The sequence below is a fragment of the Balaenoptera borealis genome, assembly GCF_965194805.1.
Source record: "Balaenoptera borealis genome assembly, chromosome: 3".
NCBI classification, from domain to species: domain Eukaryota; kingdom Metazoa; phylum Chordata; class Mammalia; order Artiodactyla; family Balaenopteridae; genus Balaenoptera; species Balaenoptera borealis.
The window spans coordinates 118,782,347-118,805,540 of NC_138866.1; the positions used below are offsets into that span (position 1 = coordinate 118,782,347).

Here is a 23,194-nt window from a genome sequence, read left to right on the forward strand (position 1 = left end):
CTCTTTCCCTAGAGGTACCACTATCCTGAATTTGATGCTTATCATTCATTCATGTTTTCATACAATTCCTATTTATGCATACATGCATAGGGAGTTCATTGAATTGACTTATATTTTCATATTTTATATAAATAGTATCATGCAGTATGTATTTTTTGCATATTTTTTTTCCATTCAGTATTCTGTTTCTGAGTAGCTCTACCCAGAAACATAACTGATGGGAGTAACTCTACTTTCTTTTTTACTGCTGTTTCATATTTGACTGTATGACCAATGCATGATTTATATATCCATTTTCTTATTGGTGGGCATTGAGTGATTTCTGGTTTATAACTATTACACACAATGCTGCTTTGAATATATGTGCTCACATGTCTTGAGTTTTGGGGGTACACAATTGGCAGTGGAGTTTCTGGGTCATATGCACACATTCAACTGCATTAAATATTGTCAAATTGCTTTCTGAAGTCATTATCAGTTTACATTCCATAAGCAGAGAATACAGTTCAGTTGTTCCACATACTCAATGACAATTAGATTTTTTTTTTAATTCTTTATTGAATTTGTTACAGTATTGCTTCTATTTTATGTTTTAGGGGGGTTTTTTGGCTGCAAGGCATGTGGGATCTTAGCTCCCCGATCAGGGATCGAACCCGCACCCCCTGCGTTGGAAGGTGAAGTCTTAACCACTGGACCACCAGGGAAGTCCTGACAATTAGATTTTAATTTTTGCAATCTGATGTGTTAATGTGAGGTATGTGTGTGTACTTGAGGGTGGCTTTTGTGCAGAGAAGAGATTGTTCAAGACCTTTTTTTTTTCCTAACATCTTTATTGGAATATAATTGGTTTACAATGGTGTGTTAGTTTCTGCTGTATCACAAAGTGAATCAGCTATACAGATATATATATCCCCATATCCCCTCCTTCTTGCGCCTCCCTCCAACTCTCCCTATCCCACCCCTCTAGGTGGTCACAAAGCACCAAGCTGATCTCCCTGTGCTATGTGGCTGCTTCCCACTAGCTATCTATTTTACATTTGGTAGTGTATATATGTCCATGCCACTCTCTCACTTTGTCCCAGCTTACCCTTCCCCCTCCCCATGTCCTCAAGTCCATTCTCTACATCTGCATCTTTATTCCTGTCCTGCCCCTAGGTTCTTCAGAACCACTTTTTTTTTTTTTTTAGATTCCATATATATGTGTTAGCATACGGTATTTGTTTTTCTCTTTCTGACTTACTTCACTCTGTATGACAGACTCTGGGGTCATTCACCTCACTACAAATAACTCAATTTCATTTCTTTTTATGGCTGAGTAATATTCCATTGTATATATGTGCCACATCTTCCTTATCCATTCATCTGTCGATGGACACTTAGGTTGCTTCTATGCAAGACCTTTTTTTAAAGGTGAAATTTATATACAGTGAAATGCACTTAAGTGTAAAATCTGATTAATTTTGAAAATATCATCAACAACCCAATTAAGATATAAAACATTTTAATCACTTGAGAAAAGTTGTTCTAGTCTATCCTTGCCCTCCCGTATGAGCTACTATTTTTCTAATTTTGTTCACCATTGATTGATTAATTTTGTCTCTTCTAGAACTTCTTGTAAATGGAACAATACAGTATGTACTCTTGTGTCAGGCTTCTTTTACCCAACATATGTTTTTGAGAATCACTCATATTGTTTCATGTATCAGAAATTGATAATTTTTTATTGTATATTGTGAAGATACCACAATTTGTTTAGCCATTCTATTGGGTTGTTTCTAACTTTGGGGCTATTATGAATAGATATTTTGTACAAGTCTTTTTGTTCAATGGAACTACTGGGTCATAGAATAGTTTTAAGTTGGACTTTATAAGGAATTGCCATACATTTTTTCAAAGTGTTTGTATGATTTTACACTCCCTCCAGCAATGTATAGAGAGTTCTAACTGCTCCACATATTTGCCAACATTTGTTGTTGTGAGCCTTTATTATTTTTAACAATTCTAGTGTGGCTTTTTCAGCCATCTCATTGTTGCTTTAATTTTATTTTCTCTGATGTCTAATGATGTTAATCATGTTTTTATATGCTTTTTAGTCATTTTTATTTCTTCTTTTGTGAAGTAAATGTTCAGGTCTATTGCCCATTTTTAAAATTTGAATTGTCTTTTTATTATTGATTTGTATGGGTTCTATATATGTTCTAGATAAAATACTTCTGTTTTGAATTACGATAAAGTCAATTCATTGATTCTACTTTTATGGCAAGTGCTTTTTGATGTTCTCTCTAAAATGGTTTGCCTGCCCAAAGTTTGCAAAGATATTCTCCTCTGTTTTCTTCTGGAGGCTTTATAGTTTTAACTATTACATTCAGGACTATTATCCTCCTTGAATTAATTTTTGTGAATACTGTGAAGTAGGGGTCAAACTTCATTTTCTTTTCCATATGGAAACCCAGTTGTTCCTGTATAACTTGGTGCAGAAAAGTTCCTTTCTCCCATTGAATGGCCTTAGCAATTTGTTGGAAAATCAATTGACTTGTATATGTGTGGGTCTCCTTCTAGACTTACTATTCTTTTCCATTTAAAAATTTTTACATGAATACCATACTGTCATGATTACTGTAGCTCTGTAGGAAGTCTTGAAATCATGTAATGTAGTTCTTTCAACTTTATTTTTATTTTACGAAATTGTTTTAGCTAGTCTAGGTCTTTGCATTTCCATATAAATTTTAAAATCAGCTTGCCAATTTCTACAAAGAAAATGATTTGGGGCATTTTTATTGGGATTATAGTGGCTCTATAGATGAATTGGGGAAGATAGATATCTTAATATATTGAATCTTCCAATGCATGGATATGAGATATCTCTTCATTTATTTAGATCATTTTTTCAGCAAAATTTTGTAAGTTTCAGTTTAAATTTTATTCTGAAATAAATTTATTTATGACTTTTTTATATTTTAAAGTATTTTAAAGTTTCACTTCCAATTGTTTTTGCTAGTATATAGTAATACAATTTATTTTTATATATAGCTGATCCTCATTATTTGTAGATTCTGTATTTGCAAATTCACGTATTTGCTAAAGGATATTTGTAACCCCAAAGTCAATACTCACAGTGCTTTCATGTTCATTCACAGACATGAGCAGGGTGATGAAAAATTCAACCAACACACACCTCCCAGCTGAGGTCACGGAAGGCAACATTCTGCCTTCTTGTTTTAGTTGTCACAATGTAAACAAGTGTCCTTTTCATGGTATATTTAGTGTCACATTTGTTGCATTTTTATCTTTTCTGTTGGTGATGCTGCTGTTTAAAATGTCCCCTAAGGTAGTGCTGAACTGTTCTCTGGTGTTCCTAAGCACAGAAGGTTGAGATGTGCCTAACAGGAAAAATACTTGTGTTAGATAAGCTTTGTTCAGGCATGAGTTATAATGCTGTTGGCCATGAATTCAATGTTATTGAATCAACAATATATATTTTTTAAGATGTCTTTAAACAAAAGCACGCATTAAAAAAAGGTTCCTATTGATTGACTGTCAAAAATGTTGTACTCAGGTTCACGAGAACATAACCCTGCATTTTTCCTAGGAGCAAATGCTAGTATTTGCTAATTCAGTGTTCATAACATCTTTATAGGATAAAACTTCAGTGAATAATGAGAATCTACTATATTGACCTTGTATCCTGTAACCATGCTCTCCTAATTTTGATAGATTCTTTTGTGGATTTCTTAGGATTTTCCAAAAATCATTTTGTCTTCAAATACAATGTTACATCTTCCTTTCCAGTTATTATACCCTTTATTTCTTTTTCTTTCTTTATTGCACAGGCTAGGACTGCCAGCTCAATGTCTAAAAGAAATGGTAAGCGTGGTCATCATTATTTTATTCCTAATCTTACAGTAAAAGTTCGATATTTCACTATTATAAGTTTAGCTGTAGGTTTACATAGATAACCTTTGTCAGACGGGGGAAATTCCCTTTTATTCCTAGTTTGCTGAAAGTTTTTTTATCGTAAATGAATATTGACTTTTGTAAAACATTTTTCTACATCTGTTGAAATAATCATATGACCCTTTTCCTTCATGCTGTTAATGTTATTGATTACACTGATTGATTCCCAAAGGTTAAATGAGCTTTGCATTATTACTAGTATAATATAATGATATCCTTTAACATATTACTAGATTTTATTTGCTAAAATTTGTTTAAAGGTGTCTTTGTCTATGTTTATTAGGAATATTGGTCTGTAAGGTTTTTCCTGTTGCATCTTTTTTCAGGTTTTGGTATCCAGGTTAAGTTGGCCTCATAAAACTAGTGGGAAAGTGTTCCCATCTACTGTGTTTTCTGAAAAAAACAGAAGAGCTATACCCTTTAAAATATATGCTAAATTTCCTTGTGATTTATTCTTTGACTTGAAGGTTATTTAGAAGTGTGTTGTTCAATTTCCAAGTATTTGGCCCATTATTTGAATAATAAAACTTTTCATGTCCTGTTGATATGTGTGTGGTATCACCAGTATCAACATCTGAACCAAAGTTTGATTGAGGAGTCTATCTCAGTTCTGAAAGGTGACTATAACATCTGTATATCAATTTAGGTCAAAATTCTTAAGTATGTTGTTCAAATCATTTATCTTTTTTTTCCTGCTTAGTCTATTGATTATTGAAAGACTCAAAATCTCTGACTAGGATTTTGGATTTATCCATTTCTCTTTGTATTCTATTATTTTTTGCTTTATGCATTTAAGGGCATGTTATTAAGTGCATACAAATGAAAAACTTACATATCTTACTGGTGAGATGATGTTTTTGACATTATGAGATAGCTCTTTTATCTCTAGAAATTCTTTGGCCTTAAAGTCTATTTTGTTCAATATTAATATAGCTACATCAGCTTTCTTTTTTTTACAATTTGAATGAGATATTTTTGTATACTTTAATTTCAACCTTTCTATATCCTTATGTTTTAGGTGTGTTTCTTTTAAACAGCATATAATTTATATTTTTATCCAGTCTAACAATCCAGCCTTTTAAATGTGAACTTAGTTCATTTGCATTTACTGTAATATAAAATTAACTGGGTTTAAATTAACCACCTCAACTTGTGCTTTTACTTATCCCACCTCTTCCATGTTTTATTTCTTTCTGTTTTTTCATCCTTAATTGCTTCCTTTTGAATTATTGGGTATTATTGGATATTAAATTATGGATATTTTTTAACCATAATTTTCTCTATATGGATTTAGAAGTTATACACTCTTTCTATTTTTTGAATGACTTCCCTAGAACATATATATATGATAGTTTTATAATGAACAATGAATTGAGAGTTAGAGGTAAAAGCACCACCAGTTCAATAAAACCCAAATTTTATATAGACTTAATAATGTACATTTGTACTTCATATTCACGCTTTTATATTTCATCTGTTCATGTCAAATCATCATTTTACACAGTTCCATATGCCCAGCACATTCATTTTCTCATTCTTTACACTGGAATCAGCTCACTATTTAAATTTATATAATTTGCATTAATTTAATATGTACATCATTATTCTTGACCAATAAACCTTTTTTGTGAACTGTGGCTAAATACATTATAATAGAAATGAGAAATATGCAAATTAAGGAAACATTCATTCAACAAATATTTATTTGAGTACTTATGAGCATATTGAGTATATGCCAGGCATTGTGCTGTGGCTCAGAATATAAAAGTGAGCAATAATAGATGTGGCCTCATAAAACTCATAGTCAAGTAGACAGTACAGTGTGAATGGTGGGAAGCTACGTTAGCCCAGAGGAACTCTTTTGACTGATTTTCATCAGAAAACAACTGTTTGGAAGATGGATAATCTTTAAGAATAAAAATATAGGAATATGTCTATACTTCTGTGAAGATAATTTTATGTTCCAAGTTTGTGGAATATATATATATATATATATATATATATATATATATATATATATATACAATTTGTAAAGTATTTTTGACCTCTCTGAAACTACCAGATTATCTGCAGCCCACTCATTTAAACTGCTGGGGTCCAACAATGGTCTAGAGAAAGTGATTTGAAAAATATACATATAGATGTGTTTTTTAAATATCCCCCTCCAGCAGTGTAGCAGAATTTTGGTTGGTGGGATTAACTTCACTTCCTTGCTCCAGGGTTGAGCCTTGATTGATAAAAGTTGGTTAACATAGTCTCTTATCTCTTGCTACAATCATTGTGCAGTGAATCAGATTTAAGCCAATCAACATATGGAATTTCTCTAGCATCAGTAATTGGTTCAGTAGGGCCAATCAGAGAGAAGTACAGTTTTGTTTTGTTTTGTTTTGCTTTATGCTTTGAATGGTTGGGAATAAGAGAGTTGTCTCTCTCTTGCTCTCAATACAAGATGTACAGACCTGAAATCTGGAACTCCTGTAGCTCTTTAATATCGCAAAAGAAATCACCCACACTCAAAAGGGATTGCTGATAAATTGAAGAGGACTGGAAGAGTCCTGTTGGAACGATGCTTGAAGCCCTCTCTACTGCTGGACTTTTTCTCTGCTGACTGATGTCTGGGACCTCAGGAAGGAAGAGGCATAGGCTGGCATCTGGAACAATCTGAAGGATTATTGACTCATATGTCTGGTGGTTGATGCTAGACTGGGACTTCCCCTGGGCCTGTCACCCACAACACCCACACACGGCTTCTTCAAGTAGCTGATTAGGATTCCTCATAGCATGGCAGCTGGGTTCCAAGAGAAAGCATCCCAAGCTCTATCATCTTTTATGACTTAGCCTCGGAAGTTGCATAGCATCACTTTGAGATCAGAAATCACATTGATCCAGCTCTAATCTGGTGGAACATCAAAGTCACATGGTCAAGAAAAGCATGTGGAATGGGAAATAATGTTACATCCATTTTGAAAACTACCATTTGCCACCATACCATGCTGTTTCTTGTTTCTAAGGCCTTAGATATTTTGCAACATTTTTTTCTACCCTTTTCACTGGCTAAACCATACTCAGCCTCCTCTGGGTGAGAGGCTCCCTATGAATGTACACACAGCATCCTGTATTTCTTTTATAGAGTTTACTTGTAATTTACCTGTCTGTCTCCTCCACCAGTCTGTAAGGTCCTTGTCTTCAAGTCTTCATTGCTGAAATCCAGCATATTAAGCAAAATATATGGATGAGTAATAAAGCTTTATCTTGCACTTTGTATAGCAAACCAGTTTCATTTAAACTGGTTTCTCATTTTTGAGACAGCTCTCAACTTCAGACTTTTAATATCCTTACATCCTGCATTTTTAAGCCCTTTGCACTGACACCTCTATGCACCTTTCAGGTACAAAGTTCAGACTTTTATAAAGCCAGGCAAAGAACGTTCTAAGCTACCTAATGGTGGCCATGTCTGGCAACCAATTGTTTGGTCTTAGAAACATCACTATGTGTGCACAGCAGAGCGAGTGGAAAAAGGAAAAAATATGTAACTCTGATACTAGTGATAAGAAGTAAAAATCTCACAGGTACTATGATAGAGTCAAAGATGGAAATGATTAAAAATGATGAAAGTACAATAAAGAACAAGAAAAGAACAAAATGGAAAGAACATGTACAAGATGCTGGAAATATCATCAAAGATGGAATCTAAAAGGTAGGATATTACTATGAATTTTATCATTTTTTTTTTTAGCCCTCTGAGACTGAAAGCCCCTCATAATATATAAATTCTTCTGTTGAACTTTTGATTTTCTAGCAGATTTATAGGAATATATTGTACACTAAAAGAGTAGACTGCCTATCCTAAAACAGATGTGACGCTCATAATTAGTTTACATCAACTCTGCAAGTCAAGTTTAACAGTGTATCCAGGCTGTGAACTGATGTTGAAGATGGCAACAGTAGGATATATGTCCGGGAAGAAGATTTGAAGACTTAGATATATCTGTGCTTGACACAAGCAGAGGGTCATACTGGGTTCAGGATTGGCAAGACACCTAAAATGTAAGCAAAGACCTACTGTCATTACTCTGGGCAATGTTTCTCAAGGAATGCCATAGGGAGGCCCACATCAGAATCACATTAAGGAGTCTTATAATTCAGATGCCTGCCCCCATCCCCTTTCCTCAGACCAAATCCCTGCGAGTGGATCCCTGCCTTTTTAACAGGCTCCCAGATAACTCTTATACATACCAAATTTTGGGACCAGTGCTTGGTAGATGCTGACGTTGGAGCCATGAGTCACTTGGCCTATCCCTGCAGGCTGGAAAGGAGTCCACTTTAGTCTCACCACCATGAGAAAGTCAACCTGGACAGACCCCAGACCCCAGGTGGTATAAGCCTATATTAACAAGAAGAGAGGTTTGCAACAAGAGAATGAGAAGAAGAATCCAAGGAAAGTTTTGGCCATCAGCTTTTAAAATGCTAACTTGATGCATTTTCAAATGTCTAAGGTCTCTGCCTTTCTCCCCTGGCTGACATTGGAATAGCAGAACTGGGTAGCCATTCTTCCAACAAATTTCTGTGAAGTGCTGGTCACGTGGTCTAGAGAATATTAAACTGGACTATGGGAAGAGACAAGTGGCTAGTGATGGAGCATTTTGTGAGATTGTGATGCAGAGACTGAAGGCTTTAAGTATTTGTAAGAATAATAACACTTCTGGCTTCTGCGCTGTGGTATAGCCGGCTGACAATGATGGAAATGGTGACAGGATAGGATTGATCAACCATGCGTGGGGCAAGTGAGACCTTTGACTTTCAGCTAATCCCAGCACTGAATGTAAGAACGCAGAGATCTTCCAACTCATGAATTATGGGAAGTTATATCTAGTAGCTGAGCTTACAAAGCCTAAGATGGCCAACAAGATGAACATGAAGATGCTGTAGGCAAACAATAAGTAGCCTAATGACCAATGCCCAAGCAAAACTGAAAATGGAAATAGGTAGCTCCCCCCATAGAGCTTACTTCTTAATATGAGTTCAGCTAAAACCATTCAAATTCTGCTGGCTTTTTCCATCAGTGAGTCTGTGGCTTGTATTTATGGTATGGGAAAGAAATAGTACGAGCGAGCCTCTCTCTACTTTTCTTTCTCATCCTGACCATTTTTCTCTCCTTTACTGTCCTCATGCCTCTCCCTGCTTCTCATATCTTGCTGTAAATCTTCTCTAAAAATTAATCATTTTTTCTATATCTGTCATTTATTTTTCTCCCTTTATTTTTTGTCTCAAATATTGCTGTAATCCTCTTGCTATCTTTCCTGCTCCATTCTCTCAGTACTCTCTCTTTCCCACACTTCTCATCACAAAAACACATCTCCCTCCCTCTCATTCCATTCATCTCTTCCTGTCTTTGTTTTTGTTTCTTTGTTTCTGAGTGTCTCCAGCCACCTGTCTGTGTATCTCAGTCTTCCAAGACCTCTACGGCTATTTTTAAAATCTCTGTGTTGATCTCAATCTCCATCAAGTTATTCTCAGGAGTATTATGTGCCAAGGGAAGTGAGATATTCTGACAAGCAATGTCTAAGGTCCTATGGTGAGAAGAATAGAGACATGTTACATCCAGCTTATCTCCTACTAGACTGTGAATTCCTCAAAGCAGTGCTTAGACCATGTTAGGAGCATGTATATTTATAGAACTGTTGTTTCTGGGGAGAAAGTCTTGGTATCAGGTGATACCAATTACTATAAGAAAAGTAGGGTACATCAATATAACACCATTAGCAAGAGCAAGGAGCTGTGGGGATATATGTATATGTATAGCTGATTCAATTTGTTATAAAGCAGAAACTAGCACACCACTGTAGAGAAATTATACTCCAATAAAGATGTTAAATATATATATATATATATATATATATATATATATATATATATAAAACACCATTAAATTTGAAAAATCACTGGAAACCATAGTTTATTTTTTAAAGTCGCATTTTCCAGTGCAAGTGGCTCAACAGCAGTGTTGAAACTTTTGCCCATCTTTCATATGTGTCCTCCCATGCCCACTATTCTAATACTTTTTTCAATTAAAAAAATAAAACAGGACTGCCCAGAGAATAGTTGGCTCTTTGTGCTGGGAAAGGGAAAAGAACGATCAGAATGAGACTGGAATATCCTGTTGCCACCAGAAAGCAAGAATCTGATTTTTTTTTTTAATGTTAGGGGCAATATGAGAATGCCAAAGGACCCAATTTAAGGGTTTCCATTGACCAAGTTGTAACAATTTGAGCACAAAATATTATTGTTATTATGGTTACTTGGAGCAAGTTGAGTCTATGAAAGACCATGGATTCATAATATTTCTCAAAAGAGAAAAGTTAAAATAATGAATACAAAAATATAGCTGTAATCAAAAAATGGATAACCAATTATGGATTTGCTTCTTGTTAATGGATTTAACAAGTGGCTATTATTTATATATGGATATTTTGTTAATTATTGTTTTGTATAGAAATGCATAAATATATATGTGCATATTTGTTTCTGAGGAAAAAATAAAGCTATGGAAATGAGCAAACCAATAATCTAGGGAAAAAACAGGAACTCTATCAAGAGGAGGACAGACTGGTTTTGTTGGTATGAGATTAACATATAATTTAGATGGAAAGAAAGTCCAACACTTAATCAGGATCAGTGATCACACAAAATTACCAAGTAGAAGAAAGAGTCAACAGGGTCTTCCAAAAAGATGAATTAGTCAAATGTCCCAAAGAGGAAGAAACTACAACCCAGACCCAATGCCTCATCTTACAGGAAGAGAAACCACTAGATGGTCCTACTCATTTTAATAAAACAGCAATAAGGAATACATATTTCTTTAAAAAGGTAACAGACCAAGTCAATATATCATACTGATAGGATATTGGGTTCTATAACTCTGGTAAAGTGAGACTTTAAAAGTATGTTATTTCCTGAAAGACATCAGGTTGTAAAAAAACAAAACCCAAGTGAAGGTGTGACCTTAAAAATCATGTTGCAGTAAGGCCAGAAGTTATTGCAGCCTGATGATGTGTCCTGTACCCAGACCAAAAATGGATCAGCCAGTAATCCAGATTCTGCTGCCTTGGCTGGGCTGAGCATGTATACTTTTTCTTTGGGGTCTAGTAATATTACTCCACCCCTGGGAAGAAATAAAAATATATTACTAAAACCCTAGGAAGATATTAAAATAAGTATACTAATATCCCCTCAGAAGGTATAAAACAAGCACATAAATTATCAAAGAAATGAATAAGTCCATTGTTCTGAGGCTTTAGAATACATTCAAGTGTAAGTATAATAATAAGCTTTGTAGTCACTGCATTTGTGAAAGTTTTATATATTTGAAGTGTTCAAAAAATCAGCCATAATACATCTGCAAATGCATTTTAAAAGATATAGGAGAAATTAATCAAATTATAGTCAGTTCAAAATTTCAAGATACTTTTAAAAATATTTTTTATTAGGTATATGAGTTCAGTAATTTGAACATTAAACAAAATACAAGTTTCTTGCTTCTGACAGGAAAATTAAGAAACCTGGGCTGTGAGGTCCCTTCCCCTAAATCATCCCAGAGGAAATTGGAAACCTTTCTTGCACATGAGAATTACCCAGGAAGCTTTAAAAACTATTGATAATCAGGGGCCCTCCTTGGACCATTTGTATCAGAATCTTCAGAAGAAGAATCTGGGCACTAGAGTTTTTTAAATACTCCTCAGTTCCAGCTAATATGCAGCCAGAGTTAAGGAATTAATAGAGGAGTTGAGAAGGCAGAGTCTGCGGAACTAACATCAAAACTTTGAAAAGGCCACAAGGAGACCAAAGACAGTTGTGAGTTGGTGTAGAAGCTCATGGCAGTCTGGGATGGGGGCATAGTGGAGCAGTAGGTGTAGCTATGGCGGGTGAATATTGCTCTTACTTATTCCCTATGTTGCTTTGGCAGGATTTTTTTCTGGCCCCATCACTTCCATGGACTGGAAATTAGCAAGAGCAGCCCGGTTATGCATATGGGGGAAATGGAAGGGTTGGGGAGATGGGGAGAATATCAGGGTAGCTTCAAGACCCTCCCAAGTTGAGAATCCAGTGAGAACACGTGTATAACATCTAGCTGCCCTAAGGCATTTGCTTCCTTGTTCCCTTCCTCTCCATACCCTCAATGACAGTGGATTGCAACCTAAGAAGTTTATCTCCTCTTGGAGATAATCTCCTTTTTTCCAGGAGTTTAAGGAAGATTCTCTGAATGGAGGCAATGCCTGGTGAAGGAACTGGGAATGGAGTTGGTCTGCAGGTTCTGTGATGTGTGATGCTCTCATTCCTAGAGACCTTCCCCAGCCTCCACAAATAATCCCAAGGATCAATACCACACAGACTATATTCTCTGACCACAATGCAATTATGTTAGAAATAAATTACAAAAGAATAATTATTGGGAGATGATTCTCCATGGGTCTCTTGTGTTTCTGTATGTCTTCTGAGCAGAGGCATTGTCAGCTTTTGACTACCTTTTCAAGTATGTTTATGTAGCAAACAGCCTTGGAAAATAAAGATAGCATCTCCCTCCATGGCAGAGGGCAGGTGTGTTTGCTCCCTAGTAAAATGAAGGTAATGTCTCCCTGTGGGGCAAAGATTGGGTAGGTTGGCTTATACCCCCTTATGAAAGATTGGAGTTTTCTAATCTCAGGGTCCTTCAACTGTGACTGAAACCTACTATAGGTGCAGCATCCTCCTGGACCCATATATGCATCACTCTTGTAGGACTTAGGAGGCAAGGGGAACCAATGAGAAAATGAAGTCATTTGTCTTTGATCCAGGAGTCTCATATCTTCCGCCATTGTTTTTGAAAGTTACTGGCTACCTTGGTACCTTACAAGCAGGTAAAATCCAAGATTCTTCACAGTTGTTGATAATAACTTTTTAAAATCCTTTAAGTCTAGAAATGAAATTGCATACAACTAAAAAATCTTTAGATTAAAAAGGAATTCATGAATATAATATAGAAAACAGAATAAACTGAAAGTATTTTAAGCCAAAATTTATGGACATAGCTAAAGCAGTATTTGGAGGGAAATTTATAAATTTAAATAAATGTATCAGGAATCAAGAAAGATTGAAAACTAATGAGCTAACTGTTTAGTTCAAGAAGAAAGAAAAAGGAAATTAGAGCAAAACTAAAGAAATCAGAAAGGAAGAAATATTAAGGGCAGAAATCAAAGTAAAGAATAAGAAAACAATAATAATACAAGATATAATAATAGTAACAACAAATGATACTGAAGATCAGTAAAATTAAAAGCTGATATTTAAATTTTTTTGAAAAGATAAGATGGTCTTCTGGAAGAAAGAAAGAAAAAGATTGTATAAAGCAAAATGCAGAATGATAAAAAGGGAATAACTGCAGATACATAAGACATTTAAAAATAATAAAAGAATATTGTGAAAACTATAGCTTAATATATTTGAAATTGTAGATGAAATAGATTTTGCTCTACACGGTAGTATTTAAATAACTCAGCAACAAGTAAAGCTTGGTGCTGGCTAATCAGGATGGGCATGTGCCAATCAGAAAGCATTCTGCCTGGTTGCCAGGCTGGTGTGTCGTGCCTGAATAACAGCTCTGTATTTCTGAGATGAAAATTAAATTCCCAGTTGGCCCAAGGAGAAATATAAATATCAAACAGGCCAGTAAGCATTAAAGAAGCAAAATGGTAATCAAAGATTTCCTTTTCCAAAAAGCTGCAGCCCAGAAAATTTTTAAGATGAAAGCTTTACGAACTTGTAAGGAACAGGTAATTCCCTACTTCATATATTCTCAATGGGATCAAAATCCACAGGTTTTGGGAGAAGGGGAAAAATCTTAGGTATTAAAATACTGTGGTCCTCCAAAGGGTCACGGTACATAAACAGATATACAGTGTCTCTATGGTATTAAAATTTCAAGGTGGGGGATTAGAAAAAAAACCTATCTAAAGAGGCTCCAGGGAGAGGGGGAGACTAATGAAAAAAAAAAAAAGAAATTGAGAAACACTCCCTAATTTTAGTCAAGAAAATAGAGAAAGAGCAAAAACTTCCGAAAGGCTAGTATAACTGAATACAAAACTGGATAAGAAACGCACACACACACATACACACGTATATATTTATATACACATATGTATGTATTTATATTCATAAGTGAAATGTCCCTCTGTAGATATACAGAGTCATGTTCAATTATGAAAATGCGTGCACAAATCCTCCATAAATATTTGTTAAATTAATCCAACAATATTAAAAATATATCTCAGAACCAGATTTACCCTCCTGCCTTAAACAATGAGAAAAACTGGACAGAATATGTGGAGCAACTGTTTTAAGATATAGGATGATATGAAGATGAAGACTGTGATTCCAGAGAGAAGGGAAACCAATGAGGTAAGTCCTACCATCACTGTAGCTTTCTGCCTGGAAGTACATTCTGGAGAGCAGAGTGTGTAGGACATTCCCAAGCAGAACACAGTGTCCTCTCTGAGTTGAGGAGCAGAGATGGGAGTTCTGGGAGTCTGAGGGAGCTAGAAGCTGTGGAGGCAGAGTTCCATAGAGGAGAGAACTACAGAAAACCAACTCTGTCTTTGGTTAATACTAGGATGTGTAGACACAGAGTGAAACTCTTCTATATACATTTATGTACATCTATACATTTATGTGCATATATGTAACCAGAATATTACTATTTGAAGGTAGATTGTGATAATTAGAACTGTTTACTATACATGCTAAAACAACAACTGCATACAAAACAAAGAGTTATAACTAATGTCCCCAAAGGAGAGAAAATGGGTTCATAAGAATATTCAATTAATCCAAAGGAAGTCAATAAAATAGGAAAAAATTCCCAAATAACAGATGGAACAAATAGAAATCAAATAGTGAGGTAGAAGCATATGACTTATTGCATAAAGTACAAATTGTATAAGCACCAAATTAAAAGGCAGAGATGGTCAGATTGGATAAAAAAAAAACACTTAACTATATGCTGCCTACAAGCAATCCACTTTAAATATAAAGACACAATAGATTAAAAATAAAAGAATGGAAAAGAATACCAAGGTAACCCTGATCAAAATAAAGCTGGAGTGGCTATACTAATATCAAACAAAGTAGAATTCATTGAAAATAATCTTAGCAGGGATAAAGAAGATTATCATTTAATAATGATAAAAAGGTCATTTCATCGAAGGACATAACAATGATTTTTGCACCAAGTAACAGAGGATCAAGATACATCAAGTGAAAAGCTAATGAACTTGAAAGGAGAAATTGGCAAATTTACAATTACAATCAGAGGTTTCAGCATCCTCTTTTAATAATTAATAGAACACCACAAGGACTCAGAGGCAAAGAATATACAAATCAATTTTCACTGCAAAGTAAAGGAGCTGTTACAGTGGAGGATTACTGGACTGAATGTCAATATTATGACATAGTATGAGTGTGTTTTCATGTTTGGTAATTGCAATCATTGTTGCTTTTGTTGAGGTCATCCATGTACAATGCTTGGTGTCAGTCTATCTCTTGTAAAAATAAAATACAGTGTGTGTGTGTGAAAAAAAAAGAAATGAAAAAAAAACAATAATTAATAGAACAAGTAGAAAATCTGTTTGGACATAGAAGACTTGAATGACACCATAAACCAAACCATAAAGGTAAACCATATTTATATTTATAGAACACTCCACCCAACAGCTACATAATACACATTCTTTTCAAGTGCTCAGGGAATATTGACTAAGACAATATTCTGGGATGTAAAACAAACCCCAATAAATTGAAAACAATTCAACTCATGCAAAATATGTTCTCTGACTACAATGCAATTAAATTAGAAAACAAGAGAAAAATACCTGAAAAACCTCCAAGTATTTGGAAACTAATATACTTCTAAATAGCCCATGGATCAAAGAAGACATCAAAAGTGAAATCAGAAAGCATTTTGAACTGAATTAAAATGGAAACACAACATATCAAATATTGTAGGATGCTAGTAAATTAGTGCTTAGAATTTGTTGGAAAGGTATCAAATTAATGACCTGAGTTTCCACATTAAAAAAGTAGTAAAAATAGAGCAATTCAAGCTCAAAGAGAAAACCAATGAAACACTTGTTTTTTAAAAAAGTCAATAAAATTGATGAATCTCTAGTCATATTAATTAAGACAAAAAGAAGACACTAGGAGAAGGAAGTGATGTAATCACAGTTTCAACAGACATTTAAAGGATAATAAGGGAATATGATGAACAACTCTACAGACATAAATTCAGCAACTTTAATGAAATGGACCAATTCTTTGAAAGACCCAGACAATGAAAGTTTATTCAAGAAGAAATAGATAACCCATATAGCCCTGTATCCATTAAAGAAACTGAATTTTTACTTCAAAGCCTTCCCACCAAAAAAACTCCATGCTCAGATGACATCACTAGTGAATTCTATCAAATATTTAAGAAAGAAAACTAATTTTAAATAAACTCTTCCAGAAAATTGAAAACACTTCCCAACTCATTCTTTAAGTTAACATTATTCTGATCCCCAAACCAAACAGACATTATAAGAAAGAAAATTACAATCCCAAATCCCTCAGGAACATAGATACCAAAATTCTTAACAATATTTTAGCAAATCACATCCACTGATATATGAAAAAATAATACATCATGACCAAGAGGATTTCATTCCAGGAATGTAAGGTTGGTTTAACATTTGAAAAATTAAACAATGCAAATCACTATATTAAGGACTACAAGAGAAAAATGAGATGATTATCTGAGTAGATACAGAAAAAGTACTTTGTGCCATCATTCACAGCCTCCCCTGTGGCCCACGCACAAGGGCAGGAGAACATCAGGAGAGAGGATCTGTAACAGCTTTGCGAGTGACGAGAGTCACCCCTCCACACAGACATCCAGATTGCTCCTAAAGGGTTCTTGCCTCTGGGCTGGTTCCAGGGAGTGGACAGAGAGGCCTTCCCTTTGCCTTGTGATCAAAAATTCCCAGACCTGCCTATGTGATGGCCCCCAACTACTGCCTGATCCATCAGAGTTTTAACCCCCATCTTAGACTACTGGTTTCATCCTATGATCTTAGGGTATTAGGTGGCCAGGTGCTTCACCCAATCCCCTCTCTGCCAGTAATGGAGACTGACATGCCCACCACCCCTGAGGTACTGACCCCACCCCATTCCCTTGACGATGGTTAAGTGATCAGTTTAGGGCTTTGCTACCACAGGTGAATATTGTTTACCATTCAACCCACCCTACCATTTTGTCATCCCAGATGGATGATAAAAATGGGTTTATATTTTCTTTTCATTTTTTTCTATAAAATTCTTTGTTTCTATTCTTAGAATATTAAGTTGAAATTTTAAAATCATGTTTATTCATTCTTTAAACATTTATTGAGTGACTCTGTGGATAAGTTCTCCATGAATGTAATGTAAATTTAGCTTCAGGGGATATTTTTTGTTTGTTTTTATTTGTTTTGTGGCCTTTTGGCCCTCTTCACCTATTTCTCCTAACCCGCACCCCTCGCCTCTGACAATCTCCAATCTGTTCTGCATACCTGTGAGCTTGGTTTTTTGTTTTTGTTTTCATTTCTGTTTAGATTCCACATATAAGAGAGATCATATGGTATTTGTTTTTCTCTGTCTGACTTATTTCACTTAGCATAATACCTTCAGTGTCCATCCATGTTGTCCCAAATGGCAAGATTTCATTATTTTTTATGATTGAATAATACTTCATTTTCTATCTATCTATCTATCTATCATCTATCTATATATTTATCTATATCATTTTCTTTATCTATTCATTCATCAATGGACATTTAATTTGTTTCCATATCTTGGCTATTGTAAATAATGCTGCAATGAACACATGGGTACATGTATCTTCTCAAGTTAGGGTTTTCGTTTTCTTTGGATAAATACCCAAAAGTGGAATTGCTGGATCTTATGGTAGTTCTATTTTTAATTTTTTGAGGAACCTCCATACTGTTTTCCATAGTGACTGCACCAATTTATATCCCCACCAACAATGCACAAGGGTTCCCTTTTCTCCACATCCTCACCAACTACTTATTTCTTACTTTTTATAATAGCTATTCTAACAGGTGTGATGTGATATCTCATTGTTTTGATTTGCATTTCCCTTTGATTAATGATATTGAGCATTGTTTCATGTACCCATTGGCCATCTGTATGTCTTCTTTGGAAAAATGTCTATTTAAATCTTTTGCCTATTTTCCAATCAGATTGTTTATTTTTTTTACTACTGAGTTGTATGAGTTCTTTATATATTTTGGATATTATCTTCTTATCAGGTATGTGATTTGCAAATATTTTCTCCCATTTGTATTGTCTTCTCATTGTGTTAGTTTCCTTTACTGTGCAGAAGCTTTTTAGTTCGATATAGCTCCACTTGTTTATTTTTGCTTTTGTTTCTTCTGCATTTGGTGTCAGATTCAAAAAATCATTGCCAAGACCTATGTCAGGGAGCATACTGCCTTATATTTTATTTCCTATGTACTCTAAATAGGGCCAATAGCTTCTTGCTTTTACTCTCAAATCACCCATAATTTTTCTCATAATAATCTCCACACTTTAATATTTCCAGAGCCCCCTCTAACCCAAGTTTATTGTTAAGATAGTTTCTTCAATGAGGAGAGGGAGACTGCTGGCAAGACTGTGGGAAGAGGACTACTGTTTTACATTATAAACCTTGGAAGCACTATTTGACTTTTAAAACTGTATATATGTAATTCTTATATAAAATTAAATCAAAAAAGAAAAAGAAAAGGTCTAGTATGCTTGGTGTTCTTCTTCATCCTGGGCCTAATGCAGGCATCACTAATCTATAACAGTGCTCCTTTCTACTATCTCACAGCCTCACAGCCCTTCTCAACACAGTACTCCAGGCAGGCACTACCAACCAGAGTTGACATGAAACCAGTTCTCCATTCCTGATCTTTTTCATCGGCTCTGCTTAGAGATTTTGATTTTGCTTTTCTAGCTCTGAACTTTGTGCCTTTTCCAGAATGAATCCAAGCTTCAGCTCTCCGGTGTCATACACCACAGCCTATGATGTATACTGCTTCTAAACCAAGCCATGCCTCACTGCCAGGGAACCTTCTGTGGCCTCCCTGCTCAATGGGGAGGGGGATTTAATAGCTATAGTGTACCAGAGCAGATTCATTTAAAGAGGTCCAAACAGCCAGAACCCCTAAGAGAAACCCCCTTTGGGAATAGTGGGTGCAGCTGACTGGACATCTTATTGCTTCAGAGGTCTGCAGTCCCTTCTGTCAATGTGAATCACCCTCGGGACAGAGAGTGGCCTCCTACCTTTCAATACTTTCCTCTCTAAGAAGAGTAGCAGCTTCTTACAACCCTTCCAACTGTGGTTGGGTTACACCAGGTAGAGAGATCTTGGATAATATCCTCAGAGGGTGTGGTACAGGAAAATTACAGCAGTGAGAGCTGTTACTCCATGCTCCCTCCCATTAGGAAGAGCACTGACCTTTTTTTTATATTTTCCCTTGCAAATCTTCAGTCTCAGAATCAGAACAATCAATCATATTGTCAACACAAATAGGCCTCATAAAATTCAAAGTTAAAGTCACCTCTGACAGTTTCCTCACCCATAAAACGAGCGGGGTAGACCAGATAATCTCTCAGGGTCTTTCCAGCTCTCACATCTAGTGACTTTATGGCTTCAGTCAACAATATAAAATAAGAGTGGAAAGCAAAGGACTCCCTTTAAAACTTAGCACAGGTTCTGGAGAAAAAGAGGATTGATTTGAAAGGTAAGAAGCCAAAATGAATTCTGAAATGAAGTAAGACAATGAGAACGTGCTTGTAAAATGTATCACCACCCAAGTGCCTTCCAGTGGGCTCTGGATAACTTCCAGACTGGGTGATTACCAACTGATAAGAATCGTTCTTCATTAATGTAACCATGATTTGTTATGTTTGCCAAAGGTTGGAAGCAAATTGAGCCAAGAGCTGGAGGCCAGAAGTTCCCACTCCTGCCCTACACATCTAGACTTTGCGTTTTTACATTTTCTACTACATTTCAAGGCAAGTAACTTTAATTTTGCTTCTCTGTCCTCTGTCACTGTGAAATACCACATCTCCATGGGAATAGAGGATGCCTTTGCCTTCAGCAAACCTGCTAAAATCCTTCTAGAATGTGATGTAGCAGGATTTGCCTTTCCGTTGGTGGAGGTTTGGGCCTGTACGAGAAGAGTTGCTTGTTTCCAGAATGCAAACTCTCCAAATCCAGAGATACAGGCGATCTCTCATGGAGGAAGCAGTGGCTGCAAAAATTAAAATGGAAAATCCTTAGGCAAGAAAAGCTTGTCTTAAGTTTGGCACAGAATTTGGGACCATTGCTTCGGGAGTCAATGACACCCAGATGGGAATGGAAGCCTCCGGGATGGGTGAGGGAGCTCAGGGAGAACAAGTGTGTGCAGGGGCAAGGGATGACTTGGGAGAGGAGGCTGTGGGATGGGTACTATCTTGGGTCTGTTCCTAAGAGGCATGTTTTTCCAGCCTCTTCATGCCATCACACACCTCCACTTAGTAGAGTGTTGCATTTCTTTATTCACTTATTGAATCATCCATTCTTTCACTTACTCACTTGCTCATTTATTCAAAAAGCATTTATTCAACACCTACCATGTGCCAAATATTGTCTGAGTTCACGTGGAGGGATAGGACACTGTCCCTGCCCACCAGGGCTCACAGCCCAGGTTGGGGAGGTAGATGCCACTCAGCACGGTCCATGCCACGGTGGGGCGAGCAGATGAGGCAGTGGGAGCATAGGAAAGGGGCAGCTAAGCCACCTTTGGGAGGGAGCTCAGCGGGCTTTTCAAAGGAGAACCACTTTATGGGTCCTGAAGGGCATGGTGTTATTTGAAGGGTCCTGAAGTGGTGAAGGTGTATTCTAGGCTCAGGGGATAGCTTGCAGGATGGCTCCGAGACAGGGAAGAGCACATGGGGCTTGGAGGTCAACAAGTGGTTCAGAGAGTTCGGATGATGAACTGACCACACACTTTGCGGGGAGCTGGAGCCCTCATCTTCACTGGAGGGTTTCCTGAGCCCCTCCTGCTAAGAAATCACCTTGTTTGTGCTGGCCACGTGAATTCATGTGGTTTGATCGTATTTGACTCTGTGTGGTTGGGTTCAATGCAAGGTTCCCTCTTCGGAAGGAACATGTGGATTTTTGAACCGGAGAATAACTGAAGAAATTGTGCAGTAGTGGACAAGATGATTGCTCGGTGAAGGAACTGAAGGGAGAGGCCCTCAGGAGAATCTGGCCACCATCAGAGGCATTCAGAACGGCGCATACACAGTAGGGAAGGGAAGCAGTGTTCACTTTTGTATCAGGCACCAGGAGAAATGCTATAGGCAGGTTACCTCAGCTCCTCACCACCACCTAATGGAAAGGGGTGTTACTACACCCACTGTACAAATGAGGAAGCAGAGGCCTGAAGTTTGTCAAAGCCACTTGCCCTGCATCGCTTTGAGAGGTTTGTCATGGTTTTCTGACTTAAGCAGAGACTGAATTAAGTCGGCAGAAGTAAGATCCATGTTGGGGGAAGAAGCAGCACAACTGAGTGTCTAGTTAGGTGTGAGCAGCTCAGGAGACCTTCCATGAGCTGGAGGATGTGACAAGTAGTGGTGTCACATATACGGCAAGGAACTCAGGAGAGATGGCAGATTTTTAGCACACAGTTTCATCATTCTTCATTCTAACGGTTCAATGAAAGATTTCACTAGACATGCAGCAGCAAAAGCAAAGAAAAAGAGACGAAGATCTGTGCTATTATGGACCTTACATTCTAGTGGGGAGGCAGATAAACAAGATAAATACATTTACACTAGAGTAGGGTAAATGGTGACATGCACTAAGGAGAGAAATAAAGGAAAGAAAGGAACACAGAAATGTCAGGGTGGTTATATTTTTTTGAAGGAGTGACCAAGAAAGTAGCGTGTGAGTTAAGAAAGACCTGAAGAAATTGAAAGGTGAATGATGAGGATATCTGGGGGGAAAGCGTTTCTGGCAGAGGAACTAGCAAGTGCAGTCCCAATACTGGCTTTGAAGTCTGTTTAGTTTCATGGTCACTCCAGGGATCTCTTGGAAACCGGTGGGAGGGTGCCCTGTCCCCTGTATGGTATTTTTATGAGGCATTTATTTTTCCTGCTAAAAATATCCTGTGCCTTTCTGAAGGTGGGGGGGGGGCGGGGAGGAAAGTGGAACGGAAAAATTATTTCAGCATCTTGCTTGCAAATCTGCTCAGTGGACTGGAGTTTTTACCTACTGTGGGTTTGAGCACTTGCTTTCCATGCCCATGTCTGGATGTCCTCACTAACATATTCCAGCCCAGGCCCTTCCTGTTTTAATGAAAGGAAAGCAGTACAATCCCACCCACTCATCTTAGATACTCCCTCTGGATGGCCTGGCCAGTTTCCATTCCAGTAGATGGCACGAAGCTGAGTTCATGGAGCACAGAAAGTCTGAACATCTGTTTCTATGGGTCTAAATGATGTCATTTGTCCTGAAACACCCCCAGCCCCACACACAGACAGCCCAGATTCTAAATTTGGAGGAAGAAAAAAACAGAAGGGGAATTCCTACCAGGCTAATGTTCTGGATGTGGAGGGGTACCCAAATCTGGCTTCCATGAATGGAATGATTGAGCTAGGTAGACTCAAGAGGGTTAATCTCCCCTCACTGCTTCCCTAAACGCTGTCCTTTGAAAAAAGAAAAGAAAAATAGACTGGGAAAAGTCATTACTGTGTGAAATGGGGCTGGGGATTAGGATTTCCACGGGTCTAAGAGCAATTGAGTCATTACCATTGCACAGATTCAAGGTTGATTTCAGGGTGGCTGAGTTCATATATCTGAGAAACTGTCTAAAAAAAATTTCACTGTGACCCAGCCTGAGCCAGAGTAACAGCTTGCTTCAGAAAAGCGAAAATAAGTAAATAATGTCCCAACTGTAGAAAGAGGTGGGGTAGAGACTGAAACACGGAGAAAGGAGGAAGCCATGTGAAGGGAACTTTATGTGACTCAGAGGAAGGGCTCCTCCCTGAGCTTCAGGGAAGTCCCTGCAACAGTTCTTCAGGGTGAGGGCTGTGACCCTTCCAGGTCTCAGAACCAGGACTTGGGACCACCATGCTGGTCAGT

General features: G+C 36.9%; 1 long non-coding RNA gene across 1 annotated transcript in view; it reads right to left on the reverse strand.

Annotated features, from left to right (window-relative positions):
- The window catches only part of LOC309624905, a 62,318-nt gene extending 46,993 nt beyond the window's left edge, over positions 1-15,325 (reverse strand). Inside the window, exon 1 of the long non-coding RNA XR_014242200.1 lies at positions 1,125-15,325. This is a non-coding gene — a long non-coding RNA (uncharacterized lncRNA). The remainder of the gene's footprint in view (positions 1-1,124) is intronic.
- Between the last annotated feature and the right edge of the window lie 7,869 nt (positions 15,326-23,194).